The sequence below is a fragment of the Myotis myotis genome, unplaced genomic scaffold, assembly GCF_014108235.1.
Source record: "Myotis myotis isolate mMyoMyo1 unplaced genomic scaffold, mMyoMyo1.p scaffold_m19_p_20, whole genome shotgun sequence".
Classification (NCBI taxonomy): domain Eukaryota; kingdom Metazoa; phylum Chordata; class Mammalia; order Chiroptera; family Vespertilionidae; genus Myotis; species Myotis myotis.
In genome coordinates this window covers 11,728,305-11,753,695 of record NW_023416325.1, presented here as the reverse complement: position 1 = coordinate 11,753,695, position 25,391 = coordinate 11,728,305, and positions in this window count along the sequence as shown.

Genomic DNA, 25,391 nt, shown 5'->3' with positions numbered 1-25,391 from the left:
ATAAGGAAAAGCTGTATCAAAATAATTTTAAAAATCCAGGAACATCCTGAAGCTAAAACTAAGCCAATGCTGTAAAAGTTATTAATGTGTATTACATAGTGTAAAGTCCTTGTGATATAGGCAACCAGGATCACACATTTTTTGTGTTGCCTTAGCATGGCTGATCCTGGATTCCAGGATCGTGTGATATGCTTGTTGAGGTCTTCATAGTTGGATCAGAATTTGTGGAATGGCACTGTGTCTGAAGTAATGTACTACACCTTTTATTGTGGATTTAAATGATAGCCATAAGTTGATTTAAAAAAAAACCTATTTGAGAGAGGATGTATGAATTGTCTCAAAAATAAAATGTATAAAAGAGTACAGAACAATACATATTACTATTCTACCTGTAAACTCTCAGCTGCTCCCTTTCATTGAATTATCCCCGCATCCATTTTCTCCATCGTCTGTGTCAAGTGTTTGCTTTCCCAGCTTTTCCATGAAGCCTCCCTTAACCAGTTGGACAGAAGCCCTCCATCTAATACCCACTCGCACAGCCTAGCATTTAAAAGCTTAGCTCATTCTGTTGCATACTTTCTTACTGTGTTTTATGACTGTCAGTGTGTTTGTTGCTTTGTCTTTTTTTTTTTCCTTCACGCTCTACATCAGGTTCTGTTACCTTTAACTCTAAAACATGTTCCTAAATCTGACTCCCTAGTCTAAGCCTCCACCAGGTCTTCACTGGAAAACTGGAATTCCTGCTTGTACACTTGTCTGCTTACATAGTAACAAAAGAGAACTTAGTTTTAAGAAACTTTTTCTTGTGAAATATAACATGCACAAATATATAAAACGTATATGCACAATTACTACAGGAATTTTTTTTATCCCCAAGGATATGTTTATTGATGAGAGAGAGAGAGAGAATGTGAGAGAGGAACATTGATCGTTGCCTCCACTACGTAATCCAATTGAGATTCAAACCTGCAACCTAGGTATGTGCCCTGAACTGAGAACTAAACCCCCAACCTTTTGGTGTATGGGATGATGCTCCAACCAACAAATTATTATTTATAATAATTTATTAATTATTATAAAGCAGGTACCACAGAACTACCATCCAGGTAAAGAAATAGACTAGCCAGCACTCTATAAGACCTATCCTACAACCCCTGCCCAGTGTTAACCCCTATCTCCCTTATACAGATAATCGCCATCCTGACTTGCCTCTCTATAATTTATCACTTTTTTATACATCACTCAAAGTTGTATCTGATTTTGAATGTTTTGTGAATGAAATAATATATTCTGAGTCTGGCTTACCTCATTCATATTATGTTTTTAATTAAGATTATTCTGTATTATGCACAAAATACTCTATTTTATGAATATATCTCTTTTTATTTCTCCATCCCACTATTGAAGTGCAAGTATTTCTGCAGACTGTATACCTTCCTCCTTCCCTCCACCCCTCCCTTTTCTTCTTCCTTCTTTCCATGTGGACACTCAATTATCCCAACTCCATTTACTGTAGAGACCACTTTTTCTCTCTCTCTTTGGCAGTGCTATCTTAGGCATAAATCAATGCCCATATGTACATGGGTCTGTTTCTGGGCTTTTCTATTATACTAGAAGCCCAGTGCATGGCCGAACCCGGCAGTCCGAGATCCCCTGAGGGGTCCCGGAGTGCGGAAAGGGCACTCGAAAAGTTGCTGTCGCTCAGCAGCTCCTGCGTTGAGTGTCTGCCCTCTGGTGGTCAGTGAGCACCTTACCTACGGGCCGGTCAGCCGGTTGGTCGGTTGCTTAGCCTTTTATATATGGATTGGTCTATTTGACTATCCATTTTTCTTTTTTTTTTTTTTTTCTTTTTTTTTTTTTTATTATTAGTTAAGGTATTACAAATGTGTCCTCATCCCCCCCATTAACCCCCAACCTCCCGACTATCCATTTTTCTATGTGTGTTCCTTGTGACAATATCACACTGCCCTAATAATGTGTCACACTGACTTTATGATGTCTTTTGTCAAGTAGAGACAATAAAAAATAAAAAAAAAGAACGATCTAGCTGTGAGTGTTTCAAACATGTCCTTTATCAGGTTGAGAAAATTCTCAACAATCCTAGTTTATTAAGTATTTTTTTTTTCATAAAGGGATATTGGAGTGTTTAGATTTTGTCAAATATTTTTTCAGCCTCTTTTAAAATGATCATGTGCCCTAGCCAGTTTGGCTCAGTTGGTAGAGCATCAGCCTACGGACTGAAGGGTCCCAGGTTTGATTCTGGTCAAGAGCACATGCCTGGGTTGTGGGCCCGATCCCCAGTAAGGGGGCATGCAGGAGGCAGCCAATCAATGATTCTCTCTCATCATTGATGTTTCTCTCTCTCTCTCTTTCCCTCTCCCTTCCTCTCTGAAATCAATAAACACACACACTCAAAACAAAAAATAAAATGATCATGCAATTGTTGTCTATTAATATAATGAATCATATTGACTTTCATATTTAGTTAAACAACTTTGCATTTGGGGGATAAATTGCACTTTGTTGTGATGGATAATCCCTTTTCTATGTTCAGTTTGTTAGTTGGGGTGTGTGTGTGTGTGTGTGTGTGTGTGTTGTTAATTTTTTGAGGATTTCTGCATCTATATTCATACTCCACTATTAGGCTCTATTAACTGCCAGCTGATTGCTCTACTGTTTTCTACAATGACATTGGAGCACAAATTACTCCACAGTGGGAACCAGTTCAATCTGGTCCTCTTTTCAGGGTAGTTTTTGAGATCAGTCTGAGGCTCCTCCTGCCCCCAGGAGGGCTGCTCTTACCTGTCTCTTTCCTCTCTGATAAACGTGGTGGCCTACCATCAGCTAATTATCCTCACTGAGCTACCGGCCTCCTTTTAATTGCTCACCACAAAAATCTCCAGTATTTTCAAGAGCGCCCTTAGGCTTAAACTTTCCTACACCCTGTTGCAAATAAAGTCGGTTCCCGCCCTAACTGGTTTGGCTCAGTGGATAGAGCATCAGCCTGCGGACTGGAAGGTCCCAGGTTCGATTCGGTCAAGGGCATGTACCTTGGTTGCGGGCACATCCCCAATAGGAGGTGTGCAGGAGGCAGCTGATGAATGTTTCTCTCCCATAGATGTTTCTGACTCTCTATTCCTCTCTGTAAAAAATCAATAAAATATATTTAAAAAAAAATAAAGTCGGTTCCCTTGTGCAAAGCCTCGGCATTCTCCGTTCTTGTGGCCTACCATTCCCCTGGGCGAATCTCTGCTCTGTTGCTTCAGAGCTGGTGGCAAGGACAGTGGACAAGATGTCTCTGAGTAGCCCGCGTCTCAGAAGGTACCGGGTAGGGGTAGTAAGCCTCTTGTCTTGGCTGCCTCTCACCATGTGAACTGGGCTGAGGGCCATTAGGCTCCCGTCTTCTGGGCCTGTCATGCCTGGGTAGAGGCTTGGTGGAAAACAAGAGCCCCCCACCTCTCGGCAGCACTTCCCTGGAATTTAGCCTCTGTAACGTGGAGCCTGGAGGGATGAGAGATGCTGGTGATCTGACCTGCACGGGGAGATAACATGGTCCGTGACTGGGAGCTGGTGGAAAGGCCATTGCTGCCCAGGGCAGAGCTTCTATCATGTTGAGCTGGAGAGCAGGCCAAAGAGGGAGTGAGTTGTGGCTTAACTGCCACAGACTCTCCCTGCTCACACAGATTTAGTAGATTTTTCTTTCTTTTTTAAAAAAACATATTTTTAAAAAATATATTTTATTGATTTTTCACAGAGAGGAAGGGAGAGAGATAGTTAGAAACATCGATGAGAGAGAAACATCGATCAGCTGCCTCCTGCACATCTCCGACTGGGGATATGCCCGCAACCCAGGTACATGCCCTTGACCGGAATCGAACCTGGGACCTTTCAGTCCGCAGGCCGACGCTCTATCCACTGAGCCAAACCGGTTTCGGCTAAAAAAAATATTTTTTATTGCTTTCAGAAAGGAAGGGAGATGGAGAGAGAAATAGAAACATCAATGATGAGAGAGAATCATTGATCAGCTGCCTCCTGCACGCCCCAAACTGGGGATCGAGCCTGCAACCCAGGCATGTGCCCTGACCGGGAATTGAACCGTGACCTCCTGGTTCATAGATTGATGCTCCACCACTGAGCCACACTGGCTGGGCAGTAGATTTTTCTTGAATAAACATCCCTTCATTTGCTGTACGCCCTGAGAACAATTTGCAGGGACTTAGAGGGCTTGTTTGCTTGTTTGTCTAGTAATGTCAGCAGTTAGGGCTGTCCCACTGGACAGTCTGCAGTGCTCCTCACACTGCCTTCCAGAAGCAATCCTTTGTCTCCTTCCCTCTTGACCATAATCTCTCAAAAGCGTTGTCACCATTTTTAAAAAAATATATTTTATTGATTTTTTACAGAGAGGACAGGAGAGAGATAGAGAGTTAGAAATATCGATGAGAGAGAAACATCGATCAGCTGCCTCCTGCACACCTCCTACTGGGGATGTGCCCGCAACCCAGGTACATGCCCTTGACCAGAATCGAACCCAGGACCTTTCAGTCCGCAGGCCGACACTCTATCCACTGAGCCAAACCAGTTTCGGCTACGTTGTCACCATTTTATGTTCACTTCCTGTCTCTTCCTTCCACCTCCTGCCAAATTCTTGAGCCAACTCCTGTCAGGCTTTGTTCCCCCACAAGCCCAGTGAAACCTCTTTTGTCAAGGTCACCAACGCCTTCCATGTTGCTAAATGCTAGAGTCAAAACCTAATTTCCCTCTGACTCGGCCTGGCAGCAGTGCCTGACACAGCTGACAACACCTCCCTCCTTCAAAGGCGTTCAACACTTTGCATTCAGGACACGACACTGTCCTGGTCCCTAGTTTTCCTCCAACCACATTTACTTCTCCTTCTCGGTCTCCTTTGCTGGTGCCTGAGAACCAGTCCTTAGACCCCTTATCATTTTTATCCACACTCACTTCCTTGATCGCATCCAGTCTCCTGGTTTTCAGTGATCACCCACATGCTGATGGATTTCCGATTTGTATCTCCAGGCTGGCTGCCTCTCCCACAGCGCACCCTCATGCAATACACTGCCTGTGCGACGTCTACGCATGGTTCCTCATAGCCCTCTCAAGCAGCGTGTCTTCCCTCCAAGCTATCAGTCAATCCTGTTGGGTCCCCATTCAAAATGTATCCAAAATTGGACTTCTTACCACTTTCGCTATTGCTCTGAGTCACCATGATCTCTTGCCTAGTTTATTTCAAGAACTGCTTAAGAGGGTCTTTCTGCTTCCATCCAGCTACCTCTCTGACCTCATCTGTTGCTCCCGCCTAGGCCTTCTTGCTCCGTTTTGAACAGACACAGCAGGTGGACAAGCTTCTTGGGTTGGCACTACTCCGCCTCTTACCACACACCGAAGCCAGGAGGGACCCACATTCCTGAGGACACAGAAGTTTGCATTTGGAACTCTTTCGGTTCTAGGTTCTGCCGCATGTGTCTCTTCCTTTGGCCGGTTCTAATGCGTATCCTTTCATTATAATAAAACTATCATCAGAAGTCCTTGGTTCTGTGAGTCAATCTAGCAAATCACTGAACTTGAAGGTGATCATGGGAGTCCCCTCATTTTTAGCCAGCTGGGATGACATGAGGGGGGACCCAGGGATCCCTGAACTGCAGCTGGTGCCTAAAGCCTTTGGGCACCCATGGCAGTCTGGAGGCTGTTCACTTAACCTCGAGTTTGACTGCTCATGGGAGCATTACAAGAGGTTAGACAGGAATAGCTAGTCTCTCAAATTGAGAGACATAGTGGCATCTGTGGGCAACGGTGGTTTAGAACCGTTGAGTTTCCACACCTTGCATTAGACCCTGGGTGGTATTCAGGACCCCTAGGTGAACATAATAGAACCAAATGTTTGTACAACTTACCTTTGCAAATTGCTTTCACATGTGAGCTTCAAAACAGCTAATGTTGCCGAAACCGGTTTGGCTCAGTGGATAGAGCGTCAGCCTGCGGACTGAAAAGTCCCAGGTTCGATTCCAGTCAAGGGCATGTACCTTGGTTGCGGGCATATCCCCAGTAGGAGATGTGCAGGAGGCAGCTGATTGATGTTTCTCTCTCATTGATGTTTCTAACTCTCTATCTCTCTCCCTTCCTCTCTGTAAAAAATCAATAAAATATATTAAAAAAAAGAAAAGAAAAGAAACAGGTAATGTTATCCTCCTTTTATGGGTGAATAAACTGAAATAAAGGGGAAGACACTTGTCCAAGGTCACTAGACTCAAACACAGGTGTTCTACTTAAATGCAGAGCCCTTTACACAGGGCCCACACACTGCAAAAGGCAATGACCACACATGTGCAGGGGGAGCTTGATGGTCAGCTCTCCTTCAGCCTGTTTTGGGAAACTGAAGCAACTATGGACTTAGGACTCAGGATCCTCCCCTACTCCCACCCTCCGCCCTGTGATTTTCGCCTTTTGGGGCAGTGAAATATGTAGAAACTCAGGTCTTTTCCTGCTATAGAACCAGGTATTATTCCTTAGAGCTCCTTATACGAATGGTCCTTTCCAAGGGAGAAGAGAATTTGTTACCTTCAGCAAGACCAAAAATGGGTAAGCAAGGACATTTTTAGTTCAGAGACTCAAGAGAACCTGCCCCAGAATTGGTATCCAAGTCTCCGATTAGTAATATGTACAAGTTCTGGAGAGCATTGAAAAAATATTGAGCCAGGCTTACAAACCAAATGGAAAATGGCAACCATGTAAATATGCCGTTTCAAGGAAAAAATACAATTGGCTCCTAATAAGTAAAATATACCCAATTTCACTGATAGTATGCAAAATACAAATTAAAACTACAAGAAGATGTCATTTTTGCCTGTCAGATTGGCAGAGGAACATATATTGGAAGCCTCATCTGGCACCCTCATAGGTTGTTGGTGGGATTCAAAATTGGTATAACCTCTGTTAAGGTGACTTCGCAATATTTCACAAGCACATATTTGCATTTAACTCAGCAAGTTCACTCTTTGGAATTTCTTCTAAAGATGTAGCCACATGTTAGTACAAAGATGTCTGCTATAAATTGAGAAGTATTGTCACAATGTTTTGTCACTCTTTCCATTAAGAGATGAGCCTAACCACTAGAGACTTGTAGCTTCCATTCTCTTGCTCTTGGAAGTCTGCCCCTAGAACAGCTGGTGATTAGAAGCTGGAAAAACACCAAAGAGGCTGTTAGCAAAGACTGGGGGAATGGTGAATAAACAGTTGCTGGAGGCTGGGAATGCAGAGAGAAAAAGGTTAGCAGAGGCAGGAGAAAGGACAACTTCGTGTGATATGGTGATGTAATCATTGGCAAAATGTTGCCAATGGCAACTTGAAAGAAAGAAAATGCACCTAATACGCTTTAAAAAAATATGATAAGATCTTCAGACAGAATGATAACAGCGTTTCTTCTAACTCAATGTCCAGGAAGAGAGAGATGAGCTGAAGAAGGAACTATTCAACTTACAGGCAGAATCTTAGAGAACAAACGGAAGCCCAACGATTCGATGGTTTGGCAAATACACCTGTCTCCTTAGGTCACCAGTTTTTCCAGCTGAACTAACTTCTCAGAGTTAAGGAGTAGGAGGTCAAAAGTCAAATTAAGGGCATGGCTGTCAGGACCCTTGCTAAGACCCCTGGATGATTTAAGGCAATGCCTCAAGGACACTCTCAACTAGGGCATCTGAGAATATTAAGGATGCTCTCCCACAGCAGCCTCAATGTATCGCCCCAAAGACCTTGATTGTCTGGGTACACATAACATGGAACACCACAAAGTTGCCCTCTTTCGATGGCATTATGTTAATTGGATCGCTTGAACACCAGTGGAGAGAAAATAAACCCTGAAATGATTCAGGGGCCTGCCATACAATGAAGGCTGTAGGGGCCAGTTGTCGGAAGCACGCCAAAACATCCACTGAGTTTGGGGACAATTATTGTGCCTTGCTCCTACCCCTCGGAGGCTGAGTACTGGTAGGCCTCTTCAGATTATGGAGACAGCATATACCACATTTGGGAATACTGCACCAATCAATATATTGGGAGACTATGAAGGATACAAGTTTTGAGGGGAGCCCAGAGAAGAGACTCTGCAGCAGGTTCTGGCTGCAGTTTTAGTGGCCAAATGACCAGTAGATTCCATGGTTGTTAGTGATGTTTGTTGTAGATGTGTATGCCACGGAGAATCTCTTTGCACGTTCCATTTTAAAAAGCTGCAGTGGGCTGGCTGGCATGGCTCAGTGGTTCAGCATTGACCTATGAACCAGGAGATCACGGTTTGATTCCCAGGCAGTTTACCTGCCCAGGTTGTGGGCTTGATCCCCAGCGGGGGGCGAGCGGGAGGCAGCAGGTCGATGATTCTCTCTCATCATTGATGTTTCTATTTCTCTCTCCCTCTTCCTCTCTGAAATCAATAAATATATATATTTTTAAAAAAGAAATATCAATGATGAGAGAGAATCATTGATCGGCTGCCCCCTGCACACCCCCTACTGGGGATTGAGCCCGAAACCTGGGCATGTGCCCTGATGGGGAATCAAACCATGACCTCCTGGTTCATAGGTCGACGCTCAAGCACTGAGCCATGCTGGCAGAGCTGGTTTGGTTTTTTGAGCTTGGTGTGAGAGGCAGGAAGATGTTATAGATGTGAACACATTTTTATTTACTTCTGATCATTAATGGCCTATAACCAGGGCACCACCTTCCAGGTAAACATTTAACTTTGGAGCACTAGTAGAAAATGACTCACTGACTTTTAAATTTTTTTTCTTCCCTTATATGGACACCGTCATGTTAGGTTTGTAGCTTTTAAGTTCATATACTCACACAGGTACAAAGACATTCACATATATTATTCACAGTGTGTGATGGTTTACATAAGGGCTTCCTAGTGCCAATGGAGTTGTTAGTTTTGCATCTCAAATTAGTTCCTGCTAACCTAGTCACTAAAGCAAATTCCTTCGTGAAAAAAGTTTCCAAGCATGACCTGGTCATTGTTTTAATGGATTTTCAATGGAGGGTGACGTTCCATGCTGTGTGCCCTGCGGGCATTCCATAAATATGTTTTGACTGACTCTGTTAACAACCCACAGAGAAAAAAACCAAATATGTGCTATCTCAGTTGTCTTTTTTTCCTCATAGTCTGTGTCTTTAGTGCAGATATCTATAAGCATGTAAGGTGAACCGGGGGCTGCTGCAGAGGAGAGTTACCCAATGAAGCACTCGGGCTGGCAAGTTTTACCTCGTCTAAGATTGTCTGTGGGCACCAGGGATCTGCCCACCCCAAATGAGGGAGGAGGCCTCACACTGATCAACTGAGAGAAGTAATGACCCAGAAGGGTAATTTCCCACCTGCATTAGAGAACCTAATATTGGCACAGACAATTCCCTGTTTTCCACACAAGGAATAGATCTGCTCTGACCTGGGCATTGTGGTGGATATTAATATATTGTCAGTATCTGGTGTACATACACCTGAGATAAGAAAGGCGTATAAGGCATCTTCACATCCTCTTCTCCCAAAACATTCATTGAGCCATTCTATAAGGATGTACATGTGTGTCCAATCGGCGTGATTCAATGGTTGAGCATCGACCTATGAGCCAGGAGGTCATGGTTTGATTCCCAGTCAGGGCACATGCCCAGGTTGTGGGCTTGGTCCCCACTATGGGATATGCAGGAGGCAAACGATCAATAATCCTCTCTCATCATTGGTGTTTCTAGTTCTCTCTCCTTCTCCCTTCTGCTCTAAAATCAATAAAAATATATTTTTAAAAAGAATGTACATGTGTAACTCTTGCTATAGGTATAGTATGTTGAATGTCACCTGAGGGTCATGATCATTCGGGACATAGTAAAGACCACCCACATGCACATTAGATAGCAAACCGAACTTTAGTAAGATCACCCCTGAGCAGATTCTAGAATTAGAAGAAAGCTTTTGTTCTTACTTTGGGGAACCTTCCATATGAGCAACAGAACAGAGGACTATTGGGTGGTAGGAAATAGGAGGTTGCCTGCAGACAGGTGCTGGAGGAGGAATACAGGTGACGTTCAGGTGAAGTGGCCCAGGGCTGCCACGTGTTCATGTGGCGTCAGAAACCTCTAGCCTGAAGTTGCATTTTTTCTAGATAAGTAATCCATTGTCTTACCTATACAAGAGGATGTACCTCTTTCTCAGAATAAAAAAAACTAGAGCGTTTCAGCGAGCTCTTTGTCACCGAAGAATGTTAAGGGCCACCCCCGTACCTTGGTGGAAGTTACAAAGTTACTTCAAGCAACTGCTCTCCCTGCCTCCACGTCTGGGTCGCCGAAGTTGAGAAGAAACAGGCTGGGGTCATGCATGGTTCTGATGGGAAAGAAGTAGAGTTTAGGCCTGGCTTCAAGTGTGGGCTCGGTTAATTCTCATTCACGAGGCAAGTTCTGCCACCTGGCGGTAAGAAATGAAATGCCAGTAGCTCTCCTCATCTAATCTCTACACTGTTTTTAATTCCATTTTTGCAAACCCATCCATTGGGGCTCGTTTGTTTGCCACCAGCCAAAGACCGCTAACGGACACTGGTGACACTGACACATTGGGGAGAATTTTTCCGCAAATATCTGGAGCTCAGCCATCTCAAAACACCTTTGAAATGTTTTGGAAGAGCTGGGAGAAACAACGGTGAGGAGGAGGAGGGACTGGCAGGTAAAGAAGAAAGAAAGCATGAACTCATTCATTCATACGCAATCATTCATTGAGTCACTATTGAGTCCCCAAACCGATAATAATAAATTTACAAATAGAAATGTGGAAGACACACACACACACACACACACACACACACACACACACACACACACTCACACACACTCCTTTAGTGACAAGGAGACAGTAGACAGCCATGTTAGGTTGGGAAGACAAATTAGATAATTCTTGCTTCCTTGGGAAGGCCAAGGGAGAGGGCAACATCACTAAGAGTCCATTAGGGGGCGTGCTAAGTCTCCAGAAAGGAAACACAAACGGGGCTAATTCTGGGATATGCCCACAATTCCTTGGGGATTCAGCCTATGATCCCTCACGGAGAGTGGAGATACCCCTAGCACCCCGGAGAGCTTCCGACAACCTTCTCCAGCGCTACAAACACTGCCTTTCCTTCCTCTTTCACCAACCCTTACTTCTCCTTCCCATCGAGGCTCTCAGAGTGTGGTCCTGAGCATCAATGCTATCATCACCTGGGAAACTGTTAGAAATGCAAATCCTCAGGCCCGGCCTGACCCAGTGAGTCAGACACCCAGGGAGTGTTTTAACACCCCCCACCCCCACCCCCCACCCCCGGCTACAGTTTTGATTTTGATGCTAAAGTTTGAGGGCCACTAGTCTAGAAAACCCTGTCAATATGGACCAGGGAGCCTGGGGGGAGTGAATTGCAGGCAAGGAAAGAGCAATGGACCCTACAGGCCAATCTAGTTTGCCCCACAGGGTGTAAGAAGAAGCAGAGGGAGATGATGGTCATTGCAGAGGCTTCAGCCAAGTCAGTTTGGCACTTGTGCCTGGACACTAACCCTCAAACTCACCCTCGGTCAGATGGGTTATGGAACCAAGATCTTCAGACTGGACACACGGACTCAGCCTTCAATTCACACTACTCCAGTGAGGGAGTCCTACAGTGCCCAGGGCAGGCAACATGGAGCAGGGCCATGCCCACCCCACCCACGCTCAGCTCCCACTGTCTCCACTGCCTTGCAGACCATGGAGGCCTCCTCTCACCTCCCCGGCGGTGTGGTGCAGTGGAAACCCCCGCCAGTGGCGGGTACACCTGGACTGAACACCAACTTCATCGCTCTGTACCCTGCTCCCTCCTCCGCTGAAGGGAAAAACAAAAACAAAAACAAAAAACCCTACTTACTAAAGGGAGCCCCTATTTAAGTGCGCAATGTTGCAGGCGGGCACTATTCCTTCGTATTTTTCCTGCCACCCTTTCTCACCCTCCAGCACCCGTCTGTCTGTGCCTCTCTCTCTCTCTGGCACTGAAGTGGGCACTTAACAATGTGAAATAAACACCCGAAGCATGCTTCTGCTCTCTTTCAGATTTGTTTCCAGCCGCTGCCAAAAAGTGCCAGCTCAGAGCCCAGGGCGCAGACTTCGCCAGTCTGTTCTGAAGAAACCACTTTTTAGGGGGAGGGGGAGGGAGAAGGAGGGGGAGGAGAAGGAGGGGGAGCACTAAGCTCGCTCAGCTCCCCGCCCCACGCGCCTCCTCCCCACACTTGGCCACACAAAGAGCAGAAGCCCGTGTTGGGGGACAGGCTCCGGATTCCAAAGTCCGGGGCACCGGGGCCTGGAGTCCTTCTAACTCAGCTGCGGACTAGCAGGCGGGGCTGGGCGGGGCGCGAACCCTCCCCCACCTCCCCCACCGCCCCCACCTCCCCGGCCGGTGACTGTCAGGTCGCATCTGCTCCAAATTTATAGCTCGTCCTCGGGCCGTCGCCGGCCTCTCCACGGCCTCTTTACCAAGTGCAGCCCCAGCTGAGACCCCTCCCGCGGGGAGGGAGGGGACGTGCCGCCCCGGCCCCGGGCTGGGAGCGGAGCAGGAGCAGGTGTGGAGCGGGGTTCGCCGCGGCGCGCGCGGTCACCCTCCAGAGCACCGCGGAGACCCCGCTTCACCCCCGCGCGCAGACAAAGGCGCGGGGTCTGGCCAAGGGCGGCTCATTACGCCGACCTGCCGGGAGCGGATGATGGAGAGGGCGGGAGCGGGGAGGGCCGAGCGCCCGGGCGCAGAGGGCGGACCCCAGGGCGGAGCGCAAGGGGAGGGGCGGGGGGCGCGGCCGGACCCGGGGCGCCACGGGTCTGCGGCCAAGAACCCACCCGCGCCGAACCCCGAAGGCCAGCTCTGACCTGGGCTCCCACGGCCGGGGAGAAGGAGCAGGGACAATGAGAGGCCGCGGGGCTGTGCAGGGACCCGCCGCCCCGCGGATGGCTCTTGTCCGCCCGCGCCCGCGCCCTCCCCGCCGCAGACACTGCCCGGGGAAGGGTCGCTGTCTGCGGAGGGAGGCGGGTGGGGGACTGAACGGAGGCGGGCGCCCTAAGACACCCAACAGCAATGGCTCCGTGGCCGCCTCCGACACGTCCCCGGGTGCCCGCGGACGAGGGGGACTTCCACTCGCTCCCCTTCCCGCCCCAAATGCTTTGTCTCCTCACATTGAGGCCCTCTCCTCTGACCCGACCTGATCTAGGAGATCCCCGCCTTTATTATTACTTTTTTTCCTGGGCTGTGGATGCCTTTGTTTGGGCTCTGGAATGCTGAGGTAGAAGGTAACTAAGTAACAGAGTAACAACACCATTATCGCCCCTGAAAGGTACAATCCATTTTCAAACTTCCCCAATTGTCTCCATTCTTGTTCTTCATTGTTATTGCTGTTGTTCGAGTTAGGATCCCAATGCGTCCATCGAGTGGAATGTCTCTTTTAACCTGATGTTTCCCCCTTAATCTCTCTCTCTCTCTCTCTCTCTCTCTCTCTCTCTCTCTCTCTCTCTCTCTCTCTCTCTCTCTCTCTCTCTCTCTCCTTGCAATTTATCTGTTGAAGAAGCTGGGTCATTTATTCTGCAGCATTTCCACAGTCTGGATTTTGTTGAATATATCCCCGTGGTGTCATTTAACATCTTCTTCTGCCTCTATATTTCCTGTAAATTGGTTGTTAGGTAGAAGAGGCTTGACCAATGAATATTTGATTTTTTTTTTTTTTTTTTTTGCAAGACTACCCCACAGGCAGTATTGTCTCAGGAGTGATGCCTGCCTGTCTGTTTCATTGTTGTGTTAGCAGCGGGGCATGATCGTGGCCCACGTCTGTTTGTTCATTAGAAATGGCCAAATCATGATGTTCTGCTTCTGTGGGCCCATTTTCATGGATCCGCTGGAATACTTCTCTGAAGAAAACTGCCCCCAACTGTTTATCCTGAGGTGCCTTTGGGGATAGGAGTGGTAGGTAAATACCCGATTCTTTTCCTTTACTTGTTATTTGTCGAAATTATAGGTTGACTCCCTACCATCCTCCGGAGGTGAGCGATGATTTTTTGAAAACATCATTATGAACTCATGGGTTGGAATATATTTGATGTGTTTCACACCAAGTGCGTTTTGATTCCATGGATATTTTATTTTAAAATAGATTTTTATTGATCTCAGAGAGGAAGGGAGAGGGAGAGATAGAAATATCAACGATGAGAGAGAACCATTGATGGGCTGCCTTCTGCACGCCCCACACTGGGGTTCCAGCCCACAACCCAAGCCCTGACCAGGATTCGAACCGTGACCTCCTGGTTCCTAGGTCGATGCTCAACCACTGAGCCACACCGGCCGGTCTGCATGGATATTTTAAAACTAGGAGGTTATCTTATGAAAAACCCTGAGCCCTGGCTTCTCCTCTGGATGGCCTGGCAATCCTGGGCGCCTTCCAGCATGGCTAGAGCAGGCTGTGGCTGAAGGGCACTGCCCTGGTCTGTTCAGATCTTTCCTACCTCCCTGGACCCTGCAGTTGTGAGTTTATAAAGCAGATTCGCTCTGTGTTTCATCTGACAGACGACAGAACTACGAAGTACCTCAACCGACTTAGGACGACGAGACTCCTGGCTGCCTCGCCAGGGGAGAACCAGCCAGACCCTGCCTGACCTTCAGTGTGGGTTGAGTCAGAGACCTGGGAACACCTCGAGATAACCTTCCTCCCAATCCCCAAAACTCCCTTTGCAGAGGAAGCTTGGGAATATTCCAAACTCCTCTCCCTCTCTTGCCTCCCACACGCAGTCAGTCACCTCGCCGCTAATTAGCCTCTCCGCCTCCATGGCTGCCCCTCGCCAATGCATCCTTCTCACTCAAAATTGTTTTTCCCCAAACAGAAGTCTCATCATGTCACTCTCTGGCTTTAAAATCTGTCAGTAACTCCTCCTCACATTTAGGTTAGGCCTGAGTCACCCTTTTGCGCCTGACGAGGCCCCAGGACCTGGGCCTTTGCCGCATTTGCCCCCGTAGCTCATGCTGTGCCCTTGCCAAGCCCCTGTCCTCCGTCCAGGCTGCACCATGTGCAGTGCTGTCCATATTGTGTCCTTTGGATTTTCTAGGTGCTTCCTGAAGCACCCACTCCTGCACCGGCTGACTCCCCCTTCAGGCTTCGATGCTTGACAGGAACACCTTTTCTGGCGGCATCCGTTGTCCTGCTCTGCATGTATATCGAGTCCTGTGCTTTCTGTAAGAACAGCACTTGCAGTGTGTGTGTGTGTGTGTGTGTGTGTGTGTGTGTGTGTGTCTGCATGTGTATGTGTGCATGTGTATATGAGTGTGAGAGATTGTGGCTGTGTGTGTACATGTGTATGGGTGTGTGTTTCTGTATGTGTATGTGTGTATATGAGTGCGGGAGATTGTGGCTGTGTGTGTGTTTCTGCATGTGTATGTGTGTATGTGTATGTGTGTATATGAGTGTGGGAGATTGTGGCTGTGTGTATGTGTGTGTTTCTGCATGTGTATGTGTATATGAGTGTGGGAGATTGTGGCTGTGTGTGTACATGTGTATGGGTGTATGTTTCTGTATGTGTATGTGTATAAATGAGTGTGGGAGATTGTGGCTGTGTGTGTGTATATGTATATGTGTATGGATGTATGTTTCTGCATGTGTATGTGTGTATATGAGTGTGGGATATTGTGTGTGTATGTGTATTGTGTATGGGTGTGTGTTTCTGCATATGTATGTGTGTATGTATATATGAGTGTGGGAGATTGTGGCTGTGTGTGTATATGTATATGTGTATAGATGTATGTTTCTGCATGTATATGAGTGTGAGCGATTGTGTCTGTGTGTATTGTGTATGGGTGCATGTTTCTGCATGTGTATGTGTATATGAGTGTGGGCGATTGTGGCTGTGTGTATTGTGTATGGGTGCATGTTTCTGCATATGTATATGTATATGAGTGTGGGAGATAATGGCTGTGTGTGTGTATGGGTGCGTGTTTCTGCATGTGTATGTGTATGTGAATGTGGGAGATTGTGGCTGTGTGTGTGTACTAGTATGTGTATGGCGTGCGTTTCTGCATGTGTATGTGTATGTGAATGTGGGAGATTGTGGCTGTGTGTGTGTACTAGTATGTATATGGCGTGTGTTTCTGCATGTGTATGTGTATGTGAATGTGGGAGATTGTGGCTGTGTGTGTGTACTAGTATGTGTATGGCGTGTGTTTCTGCATGTGTATGTGTATGTGAATGTGGGAGATTGTGGCTGTGTGTGTGTACTAGTATGTGTATGGCGTGTGTTTCTGCATGTGTATGTGTATGTGAATGTGGGAGATTGTGGCTGTGTGTGTGTACTAGTATGTGTATGGCGTGTGTTTCTGCATGTGTATGTGTATGTGAATGTGGGAGATTGTGGCTGTGTGTGTGTACTAGTGTGTGTATGGCGTGCGTTTCTGCATGTGTATGTGTATGTGAGTGTGGGAGATTGTGGCTGTGTGTGTGTACTAGTGTGTGTATGGCGTGCGTTTCTGCATGTGTATGTGTATATGAGTGTGGGAGACTGTGTGTGGGGGGGGGGGCACCTCCTCCTCCCGCTGGGAGGATAATTAAAGCACCAAGCTGCAGAGCTGGCAGGCAGTGCTCCCTGGGGTGCGTTTCATGGGGTTGATTAATGAGGCCAGGGAGTTAATGAGGAGAAAGCTAAACGGAGGGAGCCGAGCGGGGGGGGGGGGGGGGGCTCCGAAGGCATCTCCGCCCTTTCTTTTCAGGGAGGCTGAGCGCAGCCACATGGTGCGCTGGTTCTGCGTGGCCCTGGCCCAGCAGAGAAGGGGCGCCGCCTCACACTGGCTGCAGCGGGGACTCGCCTTTTCTTCCCCTGAGAGCGCCTAACCCGGGTAAACAGAGAAAGAACATGCCCTTGCTATGGAAGACACAGCACAGGACCACCCTCCTCTTTCCACCTGGAGGAAGCTGGGCAGGGCTCCCAGATCACCTGCAGATTTCATTCCCACCTGAACTAAGAACCAGCTCTGTCGGTACTGAGTAACCTTAGACAAGTTATCAGTACTTTGAGCCTCAGTTTCTGCACCTGTCAGATGGGATCATACTCCTTACCCCACTTAGTGTGTCCCAGACATTACTCTAGGCGTTTGGCATGTATAATCTCATTTACTGTTCCCCAAAAGTCTAGGCGGTAGGCTGTATTATTATCATCTTTATTCCATGGATAAGCGCATTGCGGCAGGGAATGTGACATAACCTGCATGAGGTCACCCAGCTACAGGCCTGGGGGACCCAGCAGCTAAGCAGTGGGGCTTGAAGTGACCCCAGAACTTGTATCCTTAAGCCATGGTGCTACTTCACAAGGAGGATGCAAGGATCTCATCATATAACCCACCAAATGGACTTTGTAAATTGTAAATGCTAAGTGAATGTGAGAAGCCAGTCTTCTTTTTATTTCATTCCCAGTGTTTAGCCAAGGCAGTGGGGGATCCAGCCCTGAACAGAGAGAGAACAAGCAGGGTGCCCCTCTGGCAGTCTGTGGCTGTGTCCTAACCAGAGTGGGGGATCCAAGCAGAAAATGACCTCGGCCTGAGCCCCCATATGCACCCTCAGTGCACACACCTCTGGTCAGACTATGGACACACCAAACAGCCTCCACGTCCCCATAGGAGCAGTGGCCTCATATTGAAAGGATAGAGCTCGGTGCCAAGGGATGGGGCCGAGTGCGGGCCCAGAACCAACTGTGTTCCGATAGGATCAGCGATTGGCCAGCTGTGTGCACCTGGTGAGTCGCTTGATGAGGCTGAGCCTCACCTGGCGGCTGGGAGTACCTGCATCCCTGCTTCCCCGGCTGCTGCAGAAGGTCCAACATGAAGCTTTGCGTGTGAAAAGCCACTGTAACTTGATGTTGTGCTTTGGGTCTAGAAATGGTTGGCAGGGCAGTCCAAGTCCCTTCTCTGGGGTGTGCCAGGGGTTTCCACCAACAGGCGAGAGGGCGAGGTGCCTGGGCTGCCCGGTCAACTCCCCCAACCCCCTCCCCCACACACACTGCCCAGTGCCCTGATTTAGGATCTGCAACAACTTATTGACCTCCAGTCAAGAGCCATTTGAGGCCAGAAGCCAATCAGCTCCAACGATGTCTTGATGAGCTCGAAATGAGCCAGTTTCCTCTGGCTGAGTTTCTCCTGCTGAATCAGGGAAACCGAGGCTGCCTAGGCCCACTCAGAACACAGCAGTCTGCCCGCCTCTTGTCAGACCCCACCGCCGCCCCCACCAACAGAACTCCGAAGTCTCCAGGCCTCACTAGTGACTCCCACCGCCCACCCCCTCCCTGGGGGAGCCGCCAGCGCTGGCACCACGGGGCACATCAATAATTTCTCCTAGAAGGAGCTTGTGTCTAGAGAAACCAATATTTAACATCCCCATTTACATTGAAAGCGTGGTTCTGATTATGAGATGGTAATGAGGGGATTAGCCAGAGGAGAGAGCCCTCTCCCTGGCGCCCCCTCCATCGCCCTTCAGTGGGCTTATTCCTGAAGGAGGAGGTGTGGGGGAGGCTGCGGGCACTCCTACTGGGAGAGCATCAGAGATGCCAGCGCAGGGCAGGGGTCCTCCAAGGCCCCTTACTCATGCCTGGAATCAATTAGTCCCGGGCAGGCGGGTGATGGGTGAGCTAGGAGCCCCTGACTCTGAGGGCCTCCCAGTTGCTTTCCCCTCGGCTGGGCTGGGCTGGGCTGGGCTGGGCTGGGCAGCCCAGGAGTTTCTCCAGAAGGTCAGTTTCACGTGACCGCTCTGCCTCTGAAGAGGGCAGAGGTAGTAAGTCTGTTGGAAGAACTTTGTCTTGGTTCCTGGCTCCTCTGGCTTCACCTCCAAGCCAGCCCCTCCCCTGAGTCCCCTGAATTGGCATCCTGGTTCTCCCTGTCCCTGGGCCTCTTAACCAGGCGGCAGATTATCTCTGGCTCTTCCTGTGGGATGAGGGGTGGGTTGCGGGGGGGCGCGGACAGAACCCAAGGGGGTCACCCATCCTGAGGCCCATTTGTTGGTGGACAATTGCGCTCAGACGCGATAATTCAGTGTGTGATTGTGGTCACGCCCCCCCTTTTGTGCCCCTTTCAGAGCCAATCTCCCAGGCCCAGATGGGTTAATCCATAATGCAGACGAGCAAGTAATTGGCTGTCAGCCCAGCCCCCTGCACCCCTTCCCCTATTAGTGCCACTGCCCTAATGAAGCCCAGCTTGGAGAGCCCCCTTCTCAATGAGGCGCCAGCCCCAACTCAGCCAGGCACACATGTGTCTCCGCTGCTCTGCCCGAAGCCTGGCTCCCTTTAGGGACCTCCAGCCCAGCCTCCCCGGGGTGACCCAGCTGCCAGGGCTGCAGCAGCCCAGGGGGGAGGCTGTGATGGATGGGAGGGAGTTAGTTAATAGAGCCAAAAACACATGGGCCCTGTCCCCACCCCGACCCTCCAACACACACACACACACACACACACACACACATACACACACACACACACACACTTTCGCAGCTTCCTCTGCCAGCAGCCCTGGCCTTTGGAAATAGCCCATGGAATATCCCCCACGCCCACCTCCTACCTAAGCTGTGCCGAAATGGGACCTACGTGGGGGTTGTGAAGCTGCTCCTTTGGACAAGGGCCCAAGTCATTGCTGCCCACCCCTCCCCAACCTCTGCCAGTCGAAGTCCCCTGTGGGTTGGCTGAAGGCAGCGTTAAAAGATGCGCTGGGTCCTCAGTCTCCAATGTTTCAACTCACATTGGAATCTTACCAAGAGGTTTTCCTTTCCTTCATTCTTGGACTCCATCTCTGTTTCTTGATCTGACTTCTGCTCCTACCCACTTCCCAACCAATTCTGTACTTAGAGACAGAACTAGAACCACGCCCCCAACATGAGACAGGTATCCGGGACAAGAGCCATTCTCTGCCCTGGTGCTGCCTCATCTTGTACCCGCTTCCCCATCAGCGTATGAGCTCCCTGTCTCTGCAAGGATTCAAGCCAAGCCCAGCTAAGATTTGTTTCAAATATCTTAGGAGAGAGTTTGGGGAGGATCTTTGCAAAGGGGCTTCCACTCTCTGATGCCCTGCACTTACTTCCTGTTCCCACCTCGCTGTGCCTGCCTCCCCAACCCCCCCTCAACACAAACAGCTTTGCTGGTCCTTCTTCCAACCCAAAGGAGGAACAGAGAGACTGGGCGCTGCCTGGGCTGGAGCTGCTCCAGGTGCCCATTGAGGCGGGAGCTCTGTGTACTGAAGAGAGACCCCTCCACCCATAAGCTGCCTGCCGGCTTTCTCTAATTAACCCTTTAAAATGGATACTTTTATATTTTTCATTATTAATAACAAACTATTTTTAAATGGGGGAAAGAAAGATGGAAAAATTATACGTATACCTTCGCATCTAATTCAACCACTGATTACACTTTGGTTGTATTTTCCACTTTTATATGCATACTAGAGGCCTGGTGCATGAAATTTGTGCACAGGAAGGGAGGGGCCCCTCAGCCAGACCTGCACCCTCTCCAATCTGGGACCCCACGGGGGATGTCCGACTGCCAGTTTAGGACCAATCGGACATGCCTCTCGCAATCTGGGACCCCTGGCTCCTAACTGCTCGCCTGCCTGCCTGCCTGATCACCCCTAACCTCTCTACCTGCCTGTCTGATCGCCCCTAACTGCCTCTGCCTCGGCCCCACACCTGGGACCCAGGATTCCCTCCCTCCTCCGGCCAGCCACAGGCACCCGGGACCTAGGCTTCCTTCCCTCTGGTCAGCTTAGCCCGGGCCGGCCACAGCCACAGGGAATCATGGGGTGGGCGGCTTCTCCCTCTCCCTGGCTGCAGCTGCAGCCGCTGGCACCTGGACCATAGGCGGATGGCTTTGCCCAGGCCCAGCTTTGTCAGGAAGGACGTCCAGATGGTCGTCCGAAAGACGTCCAGTCTAATTAGCATATTACACTTTTATTAGTATAGATAGGAAATCACTCAGCACAACTAAAGTGTGTATTAAATGCCTTCTGTGTGCCAGGTACAGTGCTTACAATTTTTCTACCTGAATCATAACTCCAGATCCATTCCTAGCTTTCTTTCTCCTCTCCAGACGCCAGGTTATTGCCATGGAGTAGGTAAACCTTCTCATCACAGAATATTTGAAAATTCTCACATTTAGAGACAGGGTCTCGGGGCCTATCAAGACGGGAATCCATAGGGGCACCAAAGCCACAGTGGGCAGTCCCTTTATGATTAAGACCGTGGGGAGGAAATAAGGCCCCACGCTGATGAGCGCAGGGCTCAGGGGGTGGAGGCAAGCGACCCTGAGAAAAGCCCAGCCCCGTTTCTGATTAGATGGGGGAACACACCGAATGGTGAAGTAGCACTCCGAGGTTGCTTCTAGGAAATGTTGAATATGTATGAGCGATGCAATCAGGGCCTAGGAGGTAAGGCTTTAAACATGAACAGGCAGCAGGATGGGGGCAGGGAGGATGGAAGGAGAGACATGAAAGGGACGCAATGGGGAAAGGAGAGGGACACAAGAAAGGGAAGAAAGGAAAAGCACGTTCCCATGACTTGTCAGAGGAGTGACTCCTCTGCATGACCCTAAAATCTAGTTGCGTCCTACTCACTGTGCAGATGGGAGTGAGGTCAGTGAGGCTGAACTTTTCCAGGTCAGACTGTACTTCTCTGGGGAAACCCAGAGATATCTTGGAGTCATCTTTACTTCAAGGAATTTAGCTCCAGGATATTTTGTTGAAACAATGCCCTTGATGATGTAAGAAGGCCCTTGGTGATGTAAGAAGGCCCTCGGTGATGTAAGAAGGCCCTTGATGATGTAAGGAGGCCCTTGGTGATGTAAGAAGGTCAATGTGGGAAGGAGGACTCCATGTCAAAGGGGTCCCTGCAGATACTGGAGATAGGCCCAGTGTTCAGGAATACAAATACATCTTCCAACAGCCACACAAGCAACCCAAAAAACACAGACTAAAGACTCAGTGGTGTAGGGTGGAAAGCCTTTCACATATGTATTAAATGCAAATGCATCTTCCTTTGAATGTAAATCATTGGAGGAGAGGGAATATCCTTTTTAATTGAAGAAGGGGACATCTTTCTTTGGATGTAGGGGATTTGAATATATTAATGCATCTCTTCCTTTGTGAAGTTGGTGCTCACCTACATAGAGAGAGAGGGGGAGGAAGGGGGGCATGAAGACAAACAAATTGAGATGGAGAGTGATAAAGAATAGAGTCCACTTCTGACTAACTACAAAAGTGCCGGCAATCACAGAAATGAGCAAATGCAAAGAGCAGCAGGTTTAATTATTGATGGGTAGCAGGGACTAAGGGATTTAGGAACTAAAAACAGAATGATAGAAAAAGATCTGGCGGTCTTAGTGGATTATACTCAGCAGAGGACTCTAGAAGTCATTCTGTTACTAGAATTATATATATGTGAGTAACGTTGTGGAGAGGAGGGGAGCAGGGGGAGGCTTCCTTCTGCTACCTCCAGATGCAGGTCTTTCACAGATATGTGGTATACAAGGCCTACAGGTGTAGGGTCAGCCTGCATTTAAATTCTGGACCCCCTATTTACTAGCCAAGTGATTTTGGGTTAGTTACTTAACCACTCTGCACCCATCTCCCCATGTGTAAAATGAAGGTAACTACAGTAGCTATTCATAGAGTTTTTAGGAGAATTAAATGAGTAACCCAGTTAGAACAGCCTTGGCAATAGTAAATTCACAGGAGATGTTATCTACTATAACTCATATCTTCATTAACATGAAATGAGTACCGACTACATGCTACACATCATGTCAGGCACCAGGGGTACAAAGATGAATAAGAGACTGGCCAGCGTGGCTCAGGGGTTGAACATCAACATAGGAACCAGGAGGTCACGGTTCAATTTCCGGTCAGGGCACATGCCCTGGTTGTGGGGGCTCAATCTCCAGCAGGGGGCATGCAGGAGGCAACCGATCAATGATTCTCTCTCATCATTGATGTTTCTATCGCTCTCTCCCTCTCCCTTCCTCTCTGAAATCAATAGAAATATTTAAAAAAATATATTTGCTGGAGTGAGTTGCAAAGTGGCTCCCCCACACGCTCCCCCACAGGCAGTAGTCAGTATGAGATGAGGGGCAGGGTTGTCCTCAGATGGGGAATAAGATGTAGTTTCTGCTCTCGAAGGGGAAGTTGCAGCTTATGGGAAAGATAGACATGTAAGCAAAAAATTAAAACGTCCTAAGTTATGCAGCAGAGGAATAAACCAAGTGGTTTGGGAGGACCCCACAGTCTGGGAGAGTCGGGGAGGACTCACTAATCGGATGACATGAGTGGGATTGCCAGGATGGAAGGAGCCAGCCGGTGGAGAATGGAAGGGAGAGGGATTTCAGGAAGAGGGAAGGGCATGAGCAAAGGCATAAAAGTAGAGAGCGCACCGCACATTAATAATAGAAAGTTGTTTGGTGGTGGGATATAGATGGCCAGAGGGGAGGGGGGAGGGGGGAAAGGAGATCTTGGGAGGGGGGAGGGGGGAAAGGAGATCTTGGGAGGGCAGACAGCATGCAGACTATGGTGATCCTTGTTGCCACATGTGTGGGGTCTACCCTGCAGGAATAGAGGAGCCAGTATATTTTAAGTGGGCCAGTGACATGATCAGCTCTGAACATTAGAGACAAGCATGTAGCTGAGTGTCTGGCAGTTAGTAGGGGCTTACTAAACAGGGATGAACAAATAACAGGACAACTCCCCAAAGCAGCAGCGCAGAGGGTGGGTTCTCGGGGGGGAGACTGGCTGCAGAGAGTTAGTTTGCAATAGTCAGAGTGAAAGATGGTGAGAACCTGGACTAAGGCAGTGGCAAGGGAGGTGGCAGGGGGTACAGAGCTGATGGAACACCTCCCAGAAACTGCCTGGAGGGGCGTGCTCACAGGGAGGTGGAGAGAGGCAGAGAAGGCAGTGGGCTCTGAGGGGCCCGTTGTAAGGACTAACAAGTGCAAAGATAAAACTTCTATGGAGGGCTTGCTCTGTACCAAGTTTTATATAAGGAACCAGCACGCTCTTGTTCCCAGCCGCTGTTCTGTTTGCACAAGGATGTGCACACTTCCGCCCAGTTGCCTCCAGATTTCCAGACTTGCTGGAGTGAGCTGCAAAGTATCTCCCCAGAGGCTCCCCCACGGAACCCTATGGGGCCAGGGGTACTCTTAGGCAGGGGGGCTGGCTGCTTATCTCAGCAGCTACAGGGGTTGAGCCAACAGACCCTGGCTCCGGCCAGGGGCGGGCTCCTGCTGTCTGCTTTCCTGCCGATGCTGTTTGCTTTCTGATTCCCCCTCCTGTGTGGCCCTCTGGCCCTTGCTGACTGGTCACTGCCCCCTGGCATCAGAACTCTGAAGCCAGCGACCCTGCTGCCCATTCACAGGCATGGCCCAGTGAAAGTGGGGGACAGATGTTAGTTTCTTGTCTCCCCGCCCCCACCAAAATACACACATATGCTCAGTGTGTATCAGTGCCCTGGGAAGGGGTCCAGGCAGGGAGAGTGATGGGAAGCTGCAGGCTCTAGTCTAGGGGGATGTAAATGGACTAGGCGGTGTGTGTGTGTGTGTGTGTGTGTGTGTGTGTGTGTGTGTGTGTGTGTGTGTGTTGGGGAGAGACAGTGGCAGTAATCAGTACGAGATGGGGGCAGGATTGTCTTCAGACTGCCCTCTGGGGAAATTACATGCCAACAGCTTCAGCCACTACCAGCTGGCATGCGGGCTTGGGACCACCAAGAAGCCTCCCACACAGCCTCCAGCCTGGGCACTGAAAATTCCCAGCTACATTCCCTGGCCAGAGTGCTGGCACTGGGACAGGAAAGTTGGCCTGGTGGGTGACTGTTGTCTCCCTCAGCGCACACACACACACACACACACACACACACACACACAAAGACACACACACACACGCACACAGACACATATATGCAGACACTTCTTCCCAGATGCCATAACACTATCAGATTGAACTTACCCTCTACCTCCACACACTCAACTCTCCCCAGCCACCCTGCCTCCTGCTACTCTCGCCTTTTTCTGCCAACCCCCCTTCACATCCTCCTTTTCTCCTTTCTAAAGTGCAGACTGTTATGGATAAAACCCTTGAAAAGAAGCAGTTTCCCGGGCAGCAGAAGGCCGGGGGGGGGGGGGGGGGGGCACTCCTGAACTCAACTCTGATTCTTTCTTCAGCCCGAGGAAACTTACAAATCAATTGGATGGAACCCCAGCCCGAGTAAGGGCCCTGCAGTCACAGTGCATGTAGCTGGAGGGCCCTGGTTCTGGGTGCTATCCAAGTGCCTGTAGTCTGCAGGGTAAGAATGGCAGCAGACGCAGTGAGCTGCCTACCCTCTCTAAGCAAGAG